This window comes from Ursus americanus, unplaced genomic scaffold, assembly GCF_024610735.1.
Source record: "Ursus americanus isolate L20-20 unplaced genomic scaffold, mUrsAme1.1.p SCAF_45, whole genome shotgun sequence".
Lineage (NCBI taxonomy): Eukaryota > Metazoa > Chordata > Mammalia > Carnivora > Ursidae > Ursus > Ursus americanus.
The window spans coordinates 605,665-615,542 of record NW_028273627.1 but is presented as its reverse complement, the minus strand read 5'-3'; positions in this window follow the sequence as shown (position 1 = coordinate 615,542).

Here is a 9,878-nt window from a genome sequence, read left to right as displayed (position 1 = left end):
GGAAGAGACCACAGGGCCCAGGCACAGTCTGAACCCTTCCCTCAACCCGGCGGTTTTGCTAGCAGGAGTTCAAGCCCAACGAACACAGCCCGGAGAGCCCTGGGGCAAAAACGGCTTGTGACGAACAATAGGTGCTTGCTGTGGAACACCTATCCTAAGTGGGGGTAGGCAGCTCAACAAAATGCCACACACCCAGGTGTAAGAAACAACATTGCCCAGGCATGGTCTAAGCCCCTCACCTCGTCCCTGTGCTTTGGGGAGCCGGAGGGACACCCGAGGCCCACGGCCCTGAGACCCCTTTGCAAAAAGCCGGCTTCCCACGGAAACAGTTTTCCTGAGGTGCAGACCCTATCCCAAGTGGTTGTGGCAAGGTAAAGCAAATGCCCTCCACTTCTCTGGAAGAAATCACAGTGCCCAGCCATGTTCTAAGCCCTCCCATCCTCCCTGGGCTTCTGGCAGCAGGAGTGAAAAGAGAGGAGCAGAGCACTGGGACCCGTTTGACAAAAACCGGCTTCCCACGGGAAAGTCTTTCTCCACGTGCAGACATGCTCCCAGGTGCCTGTGGCAAGGGGAAGGAAATGCCATACACTGACCTGGAAGAGACCACAGGGCCCAGGCACAGTCTGAACCCTTCCCTCAACCCGGCGGTTTTGCTAGCAGGAGTTCAAGCCCAACGAACACAGCCCGGAGAGCCCTGGGGCAAAAACGGCTTCCGACGAACAATAGGTGCTTGCTGTGGAACACCTATCCCAAGTGGGGGTAGCCAGCTCAACAAAATGCCACACACCCAGGTGTAAGAAACAACATTGCCCAGGCATGGTCTAAGCCCCTCACCTCGTCCCTGTGCTTTGGGGAGCCGGAGGGACACCCGAAGCCCACGGCCCTGAGACCCCTTTGCAAAAAGCCGGCTTCCCACGGAGACAGTTTTCCTGAGGTGTAGACCCTCTCCCAAGTGGTTGTGGCAAGGTAAAGCCAATGCCCTCCACTTCTCTGGAAGAAACCACAGTGCCCAGCCATGTTCTAAGCCCTCCCATCCTCCCTGGGCTTCTGGCAGCAGGAGTGAAAAGAGAGGAGCAGAGCACTGGGACCCGTTTGACAAAAACTGGCTTCCCACGGGAAAGCCTTTCTCCACGTGCAGACATGCTCCCAGGTGCCTGTGGCAAGGGGAAGGAAATGCCATACACTGACCTGGAAGAGACCACAGGGCCCAGGCACAGTCTGAACCCTTCCCTCAACCCGGCGGTTTTGCTAGCAGGAGTTCAAGCCCAACGAACACAGCCCGGAGACCCCTGGGGCAAAAACGGCTTCCGACGAACAATAGGTGCTTGCTGTGGAACACCTACCCCAAGTGGGGGTAGCCAGCTCAACAAATTCCACACACCCAGGTATAAGAAACAACATTGCCCAGGCATGGTCTAAGCCCCTCACCTCGTCCCTGTGCTTTGGGGAGCCGGAGGGACACCCGTGGCCCACGGCCCTGAGACCCCTTTGCAAAAAGCCGGCTTCCCACGGAGACAGTTTTCCTGAGGTGTAGACCCTCTCCCAAGTGGTTGTGGCAAGGTAAAGCCAATGCCCTCCACTTCTGTGGAAGAAACCACAGTGCCGAGCCATGTTCTAAGCCCTCCCATCCTCCCTGGGCTTCTGGCAGCAGGAGTGAAAAGAGAGGAGCAGAGCACTGGGACCCGTTTGACAAAAACCGGCTTCCCACGGGAAAGTCTTTCTCCACGAGCAGACATGCTCCCAGGTGCCTGTGGCAAGGGGAAGGAAATGCCATACACTGACCTGGTAGAGACCACAGGGCCCAGGCACAGTCTGAACCCTTCCCTCAACCCGGCGGTTTTGCTAGCAGGAGTTCAAGGCCAACGAACACAGCCCGGAGACCCCTGGGGCAAAAACGGCTTCTGACGAACAATAGGTGCTTGCTGTGAAACACCTATCCCAAGTGGGGTTAGCCAGCTCAACAAAATGCCACACACCCAGGTGTAAGAAACAACATTGCCCAGGCATGGTCTAAGCCCCTCACCTCGTCCCTGTGCTTTGGGGAGCCGGAGGGACACCCGAGGCCCACGGCCCTGAGACCCCTTTGCAAAAAGCCGGCTTCCCACGGAAACAGTTTTCCTGAGGTGCAGACCCTATCCCAAGTGGTTGTGGCAAGGTAAAGCAAATGCCCTCCACTTCTCTGGAAGAAACCACAGTGCCCAGCCATGTTCTAAGCCCTCCCATCCTCCCTGGGCTTCTGGCAGCAGGAGTGAAAAGAGAGGAGCAGAGCACTGGGACCCGTTTGACAAAAACCGGCTTCCCACGGGAAAGCCTTTCTCCACGTGCAGACATGCTCCCAGGTGCCTGTGGCAAGGGGAAGGAAATGCCATACACTGACCTGGAAGAGACCACAGGGCCCAGGCACAGTCTGAACCCTTCCCTCAACCCGGCGGTTTTGCTAGCAGGAGTTCAACCCCAACGAACACAGCCCGGAGACCCCTGGGGCAAAAACGGCTTCCGACGAACAATAGGTGCTTGCTGTGGAACACCTATCCCAAGTGGGGGTAGCCAGCTCAACAAAATGCCACACACCCAGGTGTAAGAAATAACATTGCCCAGGCATGGTCTAAGCCCCTCACCTCGTCCCTGTGCTTTGGGGAGCCGGAGGGACACCCGAGGCCCACGGCCCTGAGACCCCTTTGCAAAAAGCCGGCTTCCCACGGAGACAGTTTTCCTGAGGTGTAGACCCTCTCCCAAGTGGTTGTGGCAAGGTAAAGCCAATGCCCTCCACTTCTGTGGAAGAAACCACAGTGCCCAGCCATGTTCTAAGCCCTCCCATCCTCCCTGGGCTTCTGGCAGCAGGAGTGAAAAGAGAGGAGCAGAGCACTGGGACCCGTTTGACAAAAACCGGCTTCCCACGGGAAAGTGTTTCTCCACGTGCAGACATGCTCCCAGGTGCCTGTGGCAAGGGGAAGGAAATGCCATACACTGACCTGGAAGAGACCACAGGGCCCAGGCACAGTCTGAACCCTTCCCTCAACCCGGCGGTTTTGCTAGCAGGAGTTCAAGCCCAACGAACACAGCCCGGAGAGCCCTGGGGCAAAAACGGCTTCTGACGAACAATAGGTGCTTGCTGTGGAACACCTACCCCAAGTGGGGGTAGCCAGCTCAACAAAATGCCACACACCCAGGTGTAAGAAACAACATTGCCCAGGCATGGTCTAAGCCTCTCACCTCGTCCCTGTGCTTTGGGGAGCCGGAGGGACACCCGAGGCCCACGGCCCTGAGACCCCTTTGCAAAAAGCCGGCTTCCCACGGAGACAGTTTTCCTGAGGTGTAGACCCTCTCCCAAGTGGTTGTGGCAAGGTAAAGCCAATGCCCTCCACTTCTGTGGAAGAAACCACAGTGCCCAGCCATGTTCTAAGCCCTCCCATCCTCCCTGGGCTTCTGGCAGCAGGAGTGAAAAGAGAGGAGCAAAGCACTGGGACCCGTTTGACAAAAACCGGCTTCCCACGGGAAAGTCTTTCTCCACGAGCAGACATGCTCCCAGGTGCCTGTGGCAAGGGGAAGGAAATGCCATACACTGACCTGGTAGAGACCACAGGGCCCAGGCACAGTCTGAACCCTTCCCTCAACCCGGCGGTTTTGCTAGCAGGAGTTCAAGGCCAACGAACACAGCCCGGAGACCCCTGGGGCAAAAACGGCTTCCGACGAACAATAGGTGCTTGCTGTGAAACACCTATCCCAAGTGGGGTTAGCCAGCTCAACAAAATGCCACACACCCAGGTGTAAGAAACAACATTGCCCAGGCATGGTCTAAGCCCCTCAACTCGTCCCTGTGCTTTGGGGAGCCGGAGGGACACCCGAGGCCCACGGCCCTGAGACCCCTTTGCAAAAAGCCGGCTTCCCACGGAAACAGTTTTCCTGAGGTGCAGACCCTATCCCAAGTGGTTGTGGCAAGGTAAAGCAAATGCCCTCCACTTCTCTGGAAGAAACCACAGTGCCCAGCCATGTTCTAAGCCCTCCCATCCTCCCTGGGCTTCTGGCAGCAGGAGTGAAAAGAGAGGAGCAGAGCACTGGGACCCGTTTGACAAAAACCGGCTTCCCACGGGAAAGCCTTTCTCCACGTGCAGACATGCTCCCAGGTGCCTGTGGCAAGGGGAAGGAAATGCCATACACTGACCTGGAAGAGACGACAGGGCCCAGGCACAGTCTGAACCCTTCCCTCAACCCAGCGGTTTTGCTAGCAGGAGTTCAACCCCAACGAACACAGCCCGGAGACCCCTGGGGCAAAAACGGCTTCTGACGAACAATAGGTGCTTGCTGTGGAACACCTATCCCAAGTGGGGGTAGCCAGCTCAACAAAATGCCACACACCCAGGTGTAAGAAATAACATTGCCCAGGCATGGTCTAAGCCCCTCACCTCGACCCTGTGCTTTGGGGAGCCGGAGGGACACCCGAGGCCCACGGCCCTGAGACCCCTTTGCAAAAAGCCGGCTTCCCACGGAGACAGTTTTCCTGAGGTGTAGACCCTCTCCCAAGTGGTTGTGGCAAGGTAAAGCCAATGCCCTCCACTTCTGTGGAAGAAACCACAGTGCCCAGCCATGTTCTAAGCCCTCCCATCCTCCCTGGGCTTCTGGCAGCAGGAGTGAAAAGAGAGGAGCAGAGCACTGGGACCCGTTTGACAAAAACCGGCTTCCCACGGGAAAGTGTTTCTCCACGTGCAGACATGCTCCCAGGTGCCTGTGGCAAGGGGAAGGAAATGCCATACACTGACCTGGAAGAGACCACAGGGCCCAGGCACAGTCTGAACCCTTCCCTCAACCCGGCGGTTTTGCTAGCAGGAGTTCAAGCCCAACGAACACAGCCCGGAGACCCCTGGGGCAAAAACGGCTTCTGACGAACAATAGGTGCTTGCTGTGGAACACCTACCCCAAGTGGGGGTAGCCAGCTCAACAAAATGCCACACACCCAGGTGTAAGAAACAACATTGCCCAGGCATGGTCTAAGCCCCTCACCTCGTCCCTGTGCTTTGGGGAGCCGGAGGGACACCCGAGGCCCACGGCCCTGAGACCCCTTTGCAAAAAGCCGGCTTCCCACGGAAACAGTTTTCCTGAGGTGCAGACCCTATCCCAAGTGGTTGTGGCAAGGTAAAGCAAATGCCCTCCACTTCTGTGGAAGAAACCACAGTGCCCAGCCATGTTCTAAGCCCTCCCATCCTCCCTGGGCTTCTGGCAGCAGGAGTGAAAAGAGAGGAGCAGAGCACTGGGACCCGTTTGACAAAAACCGGCTTCCCACGGGAAAGTGTTTCTCCACGTGCAGACATGCTCCCAGGTGCCTGTGGCAAGGGGAAGGAAATGCCATACACTGACCTGGAAGAGACCACAGGGCCCAGGCACAGTCTGAACCCTTCCCTCAACCCGGCGGTTTTGCTAGCAGGAGTTCAAGCCCAACGAACACAGCCCGGAGAGCCCTGGGGCAAAAACGGCTTCTGACGAACAATAGGTGCTTGCTGTGGAACACCTACCCCAAGTGGGGGTAGCCAGCTCAACAAAATGCCACACACCCAGGTGTAAGAAACAACATTGCCCAGGCATGGTCTAAGCCCCTCACCTCGTCCCTGTGCTTTGGGGAGCCGGAGGGACACCCGAGGCCCACGGCCCTGAGACCCCTTTGCAAAAAGCCGGCTTCCCACGGAGACAGTTTTCCTGAGGTGTAGACCCTCTCCCAAGTGGTTGTGGCAAGGTAAAGCCAATGCCCTCCACTTCTGTGGAAGAAACCACAGTGCCCAGCCATGTTCTAAGCCCTCCCATCCTCCATGGGCTTCTGGCAGCAGGAGTGAAAAGAGAGGAGCAGAGCACTGGGACCCGTTTGACAAAAACCGGCTTCCCACGGGAAAGTCTTTCTCCACGTGCAGACATGCTCCCAGGTGCCTGTGGCAAGGGGAAGGAAATGCCATACACTGACCTGGAAGAGACCACAGGGCCCAGGCACAGTCTGAACCCTTCCCTCAACCCGGCGGTTTTGCTAGCAGGAGTTCAAGCCCAACGAACACAGCCCGGAGACCCCTGGGGCAAAAACGGCTTCCGACGAACAATAGGTGCTTGCTGTGGAACACCTATCCCAAGTGGGGGTAGCCAGCTCAACAAAATGCCACACACCCAGGTGTAAGAAACAACATTGCCCAGGCATGGTCTAAGCCCCTCACCTCGTCCCTGTGCTTTGGGGAGCCGGAGGGACACCCGAGGCCCACGGCCCTGAGACCCCTTTGCAAAAAGCCGGCTTCCCACGGAGACAGTTTTCCTGAGGTGTAGACCCTCTCTCAAGTGGTTGTGGCAAGGTAAAGCCAATGCCCTCCACTTCTCTGGAAGAAACCACAGTGCCCAGCCATGTTCTAAGCCCTTCCATCCTCCCTGGGCTTCTGGCAGCAGGAGTGAAAAGAGAGGAGCAGAGCACTGGGACCCGTTTGACAAAAAGCGGCTTCCCACGGGCAAGTCTTTCTCCACGTGCAGACATGCTCCCAGGTGCCTGTGGCAAGGGGAAGGAAATGCCATACACTGACCTGGAAGAGACCACAGGGCCCAGGCACAGTCTGAACCCTTCCCTCAACCCGGCGGTTTTGCTAGCAGGAGTTCAAGCCCAACGAACACAGCCCGGAGACCCCTGGGGCAAAAACGGCTTCCGACGAACAATAGGTGCTTGCTGTGGAACACCTATCCCAAGTGGGGGTAGCCAGCTCAACAAAATGCCACACACCCAGGTGTAAGAAACAACATTGCCCAGGCATGGTCTAAGCCCCTCACCTCGTCCCTGTGCTTTGGGGAGCCGGAGGGACACCCGAGGCCCACGGCCCTGAGACCCCTTTGCAAAAAGCCGGCTTCCCACGGAGACAGTTTTCCTGAGGTGTAGACCCTCTCTCAAGTGGTTGTGGCAAGGTAAAGCCAATGCCCTCCACTTCTCTGGAAGAAACCACAGTGCCCAGCCATGTTCTAAGCCCTTCCATCCTCCCTGGGCTTCTGGCAGCAGGAGTGAAAAGAGAGGAGCAGAGCACTGGGACCCGTTTGACAAAAAGCGGCTTCCCACGGGCAAGTCTTTCTCCACGTGCAGACATGCTCCCAGGTGCCTGTGGCAAGGGGAAGGAAATGCCATACACTGACCTGGAAGAGACCACAGGGCCCAGGCACAGTCTGAACCCTTCCCTCAACCCGGCGGTTTTGCTAGCAGGAGTTCAAGCCCAACGAACACAGCCCGGAGACCCCTGGGGCAAAAACGGCTTCCGACGAACAATAGGTGCTTGCTGTGGAACACCTATCCCAAGTGGGGGTAGCCAGCTCAACAAAATGCCACACACCCAGGTGTAAGAAACAACATTGCCCAGGCATGGTCTAAGCCCCTCACCTCGTCCCTGTGCTTTGGGGAGCCGGAGGGACACCCGAGGCCCACGGCCCTGAGACCCCTTTGCAAAAAGCCGGCTTCCCACGGAGACAGTTTTCCTGAGGTGTAGACCCTCTCTCAAGTGGTTGTGGCAAGGTAAAGCCAATGCCCTCCACTTCTCTGGAAGAAACCACAGTGCCCAGCCATGTTCTAAGCCCTTCCATCCTCCCTGGGCTTCTGGCAGCAGGAGTGAAAAGAGAGGAGCAGAGCACTGGGACCCGTTTGACAAAAAGCGGCTTCCCACGGGCAAGTCTTTCTCCACGTGCAGACATGCTCCCAGGTGCCTGTGGCAAGGGGAAGGAAATGCCATACACTGACCTGGAAGAGACCACAGGGCCCAGGCACAGTCTGAACCCTTCCCTCAACCCGGCGGTTTTGCTAGCAGGAGTTCAAGCCCAACGAACACAGCCTGGAGACCCCTGGGGCAAAAACGGCTTCCGACGAACAATAGGTGCTTGCTGTGGAACACCTATCCCAAGTGGGGGTAGCCAGCTCAACAAAATGCCACACACCCAGGTGTAAGAAACAACATTGCCCAGGCATGGTCTAAGCCCCTCACCTCGTCCCTGTGCTTTGGGGAGCCGGAGGGACACCCGAGGCCCACGGCCCTGAGACCCCTTTGCAAAAAGCCGGCTTCCCACGGAAACAGTTTTCCTGAGGTGCAGACCCTATCCCAAGTGGTTGTGGCAAGGTAAAGCAAATGCCCTCCACTTCTCTGGAAGAAACCACAGTGCCCAGCCATGTTCTAAGCCCTCCCATCCTCCCTGGGCTTCTGGCAGCAGGAGTGAAAAGAGAGGAGCAGAGCACTGGGACCCGTTTGACAAAAAGCGGCTTCCCACGGGCAAGTCTTTCTCCACGTGCAGACATGCTCCCAGGTGCCTGTGGCAAGGGGAAGGAAATGCCATACACTGACCTGGAAGAGACCACAGGGCCCAGGCACAGTCTGAACCCTTCCCTCAACCCGGCGGTTTTGCTAGCAGGAGTTCAAGCCCAACGAACACAGCCCGGAGACCCCTGGGGCAAAAACGGCTTCCGACGAACAATAGGTGCTTGCTGTGGAACACCTATCCCAAGTGGGGGTAGCCAGCTCAACAAAATGCCACACACCCAGGTGTAAGAAACAACATTGCCCAGGCATGGTCTAAGCCCCTCACCTCGTCCCTGTGCTTTGGGGAGCCGGAGGGACACCCGAGGCCCACGGCCCTGAGACCCCTTTGCAAAAAGCCGGCTTCCCACGGAAACAGTTTTCCTGAGGTGCAGACCCTATCCCAAGTGGTTGTGGCAAGGTAAAGCAAATGCCCTCCACTTCTCTGGAAGAAACCACAGTGCCCAGCCATGTTCTAAGCCCTCCCATCCTCCCTGGGCTTCTGGCAGCAGGAGTGAAAAGAGAGGAGCAGAGCACTGGGACCCGTTTGACAAAAACCGGCTTCCCACGGGAAAGTCTTTCTCCACGTGCAGACATGCTCCCAGGTGCCTGTGGCAAGGGGAAGGAAATGCCAAACACTGACCTGGAAGAGACCACAGGGCCCAGGCACAGTCTGAACCCTTCCCTCAACCCGGCGGTTTTGCTAGCAGGAGTTCAAGCCCAACGAACACAGCCCGGAGACCCCTGGGGCAAAAACGGCTTCCGACGAACAATAGGTGCTTGCTGTGGAACACCTACCCCAAGTGGGGGTAGCCAGCTCAACAAAATGCCACACACCCAGGTGTAAGAAACAACATTGCCCAGGCATGGTCTAAGCCCCTCACCTCGTCCCTGTGCTTTGGGGAGCCGGAGGGACACCCGAGGCCCACGGCCCTGAGACCCCTTTGCAAAAAGCCGGCTTCCCACGGAGACAGTTTTCCTGAGGTGTAGACCCTCTCCCAAGTGGTTGTGGCAAGGTAAAGCCAATGCCCTCCACTTCTGTGGAAGAAACCACAGTGCCCAGCCATGTTCTAAGCCCTCCCATCCTCCCTGGGCTTCTGGCAGCAGGAGTGAAAAGAGAGGAGCAGAGCACTGGGACCCGTTTGACAAAAACCGGCTTCTCACGGGAAAGTCTTTCTCCACGTGCAGACATGCTCCCAGGTGCCTGTGGCAAGGGGAAGGAAATGCCATACACTGACCTGGAAGAGACCACAGGGCCCAGGCACTGCCTGAACCCTTCCCTCAACCCGGCGGTTTTGCTAGCAGGAGTTCAACCCCAACGAACACAGCCCGGAGACCCCTGGGGCAAAAACGGCTTCCGACGAACAATAGGTGCTTGCTGTGGAACACCTATCCCAAGTGGGGGTAGCCAGCTCAACAAAATGCCACACACCCAGGTGTAAGAAACAACATTGCCCAGGCATGGTCTAAGCCCCTCACCTCGTCCCTGTGCTTTGGGGAGCCGGAGGGACACCCGAGGCCCACGGCCCTGAGACCCCTTTGCAAAAAGCCGGCTTCCCACGGAAACAGTTTTCCTGAGGTGCAGACCCTATCCCAAGT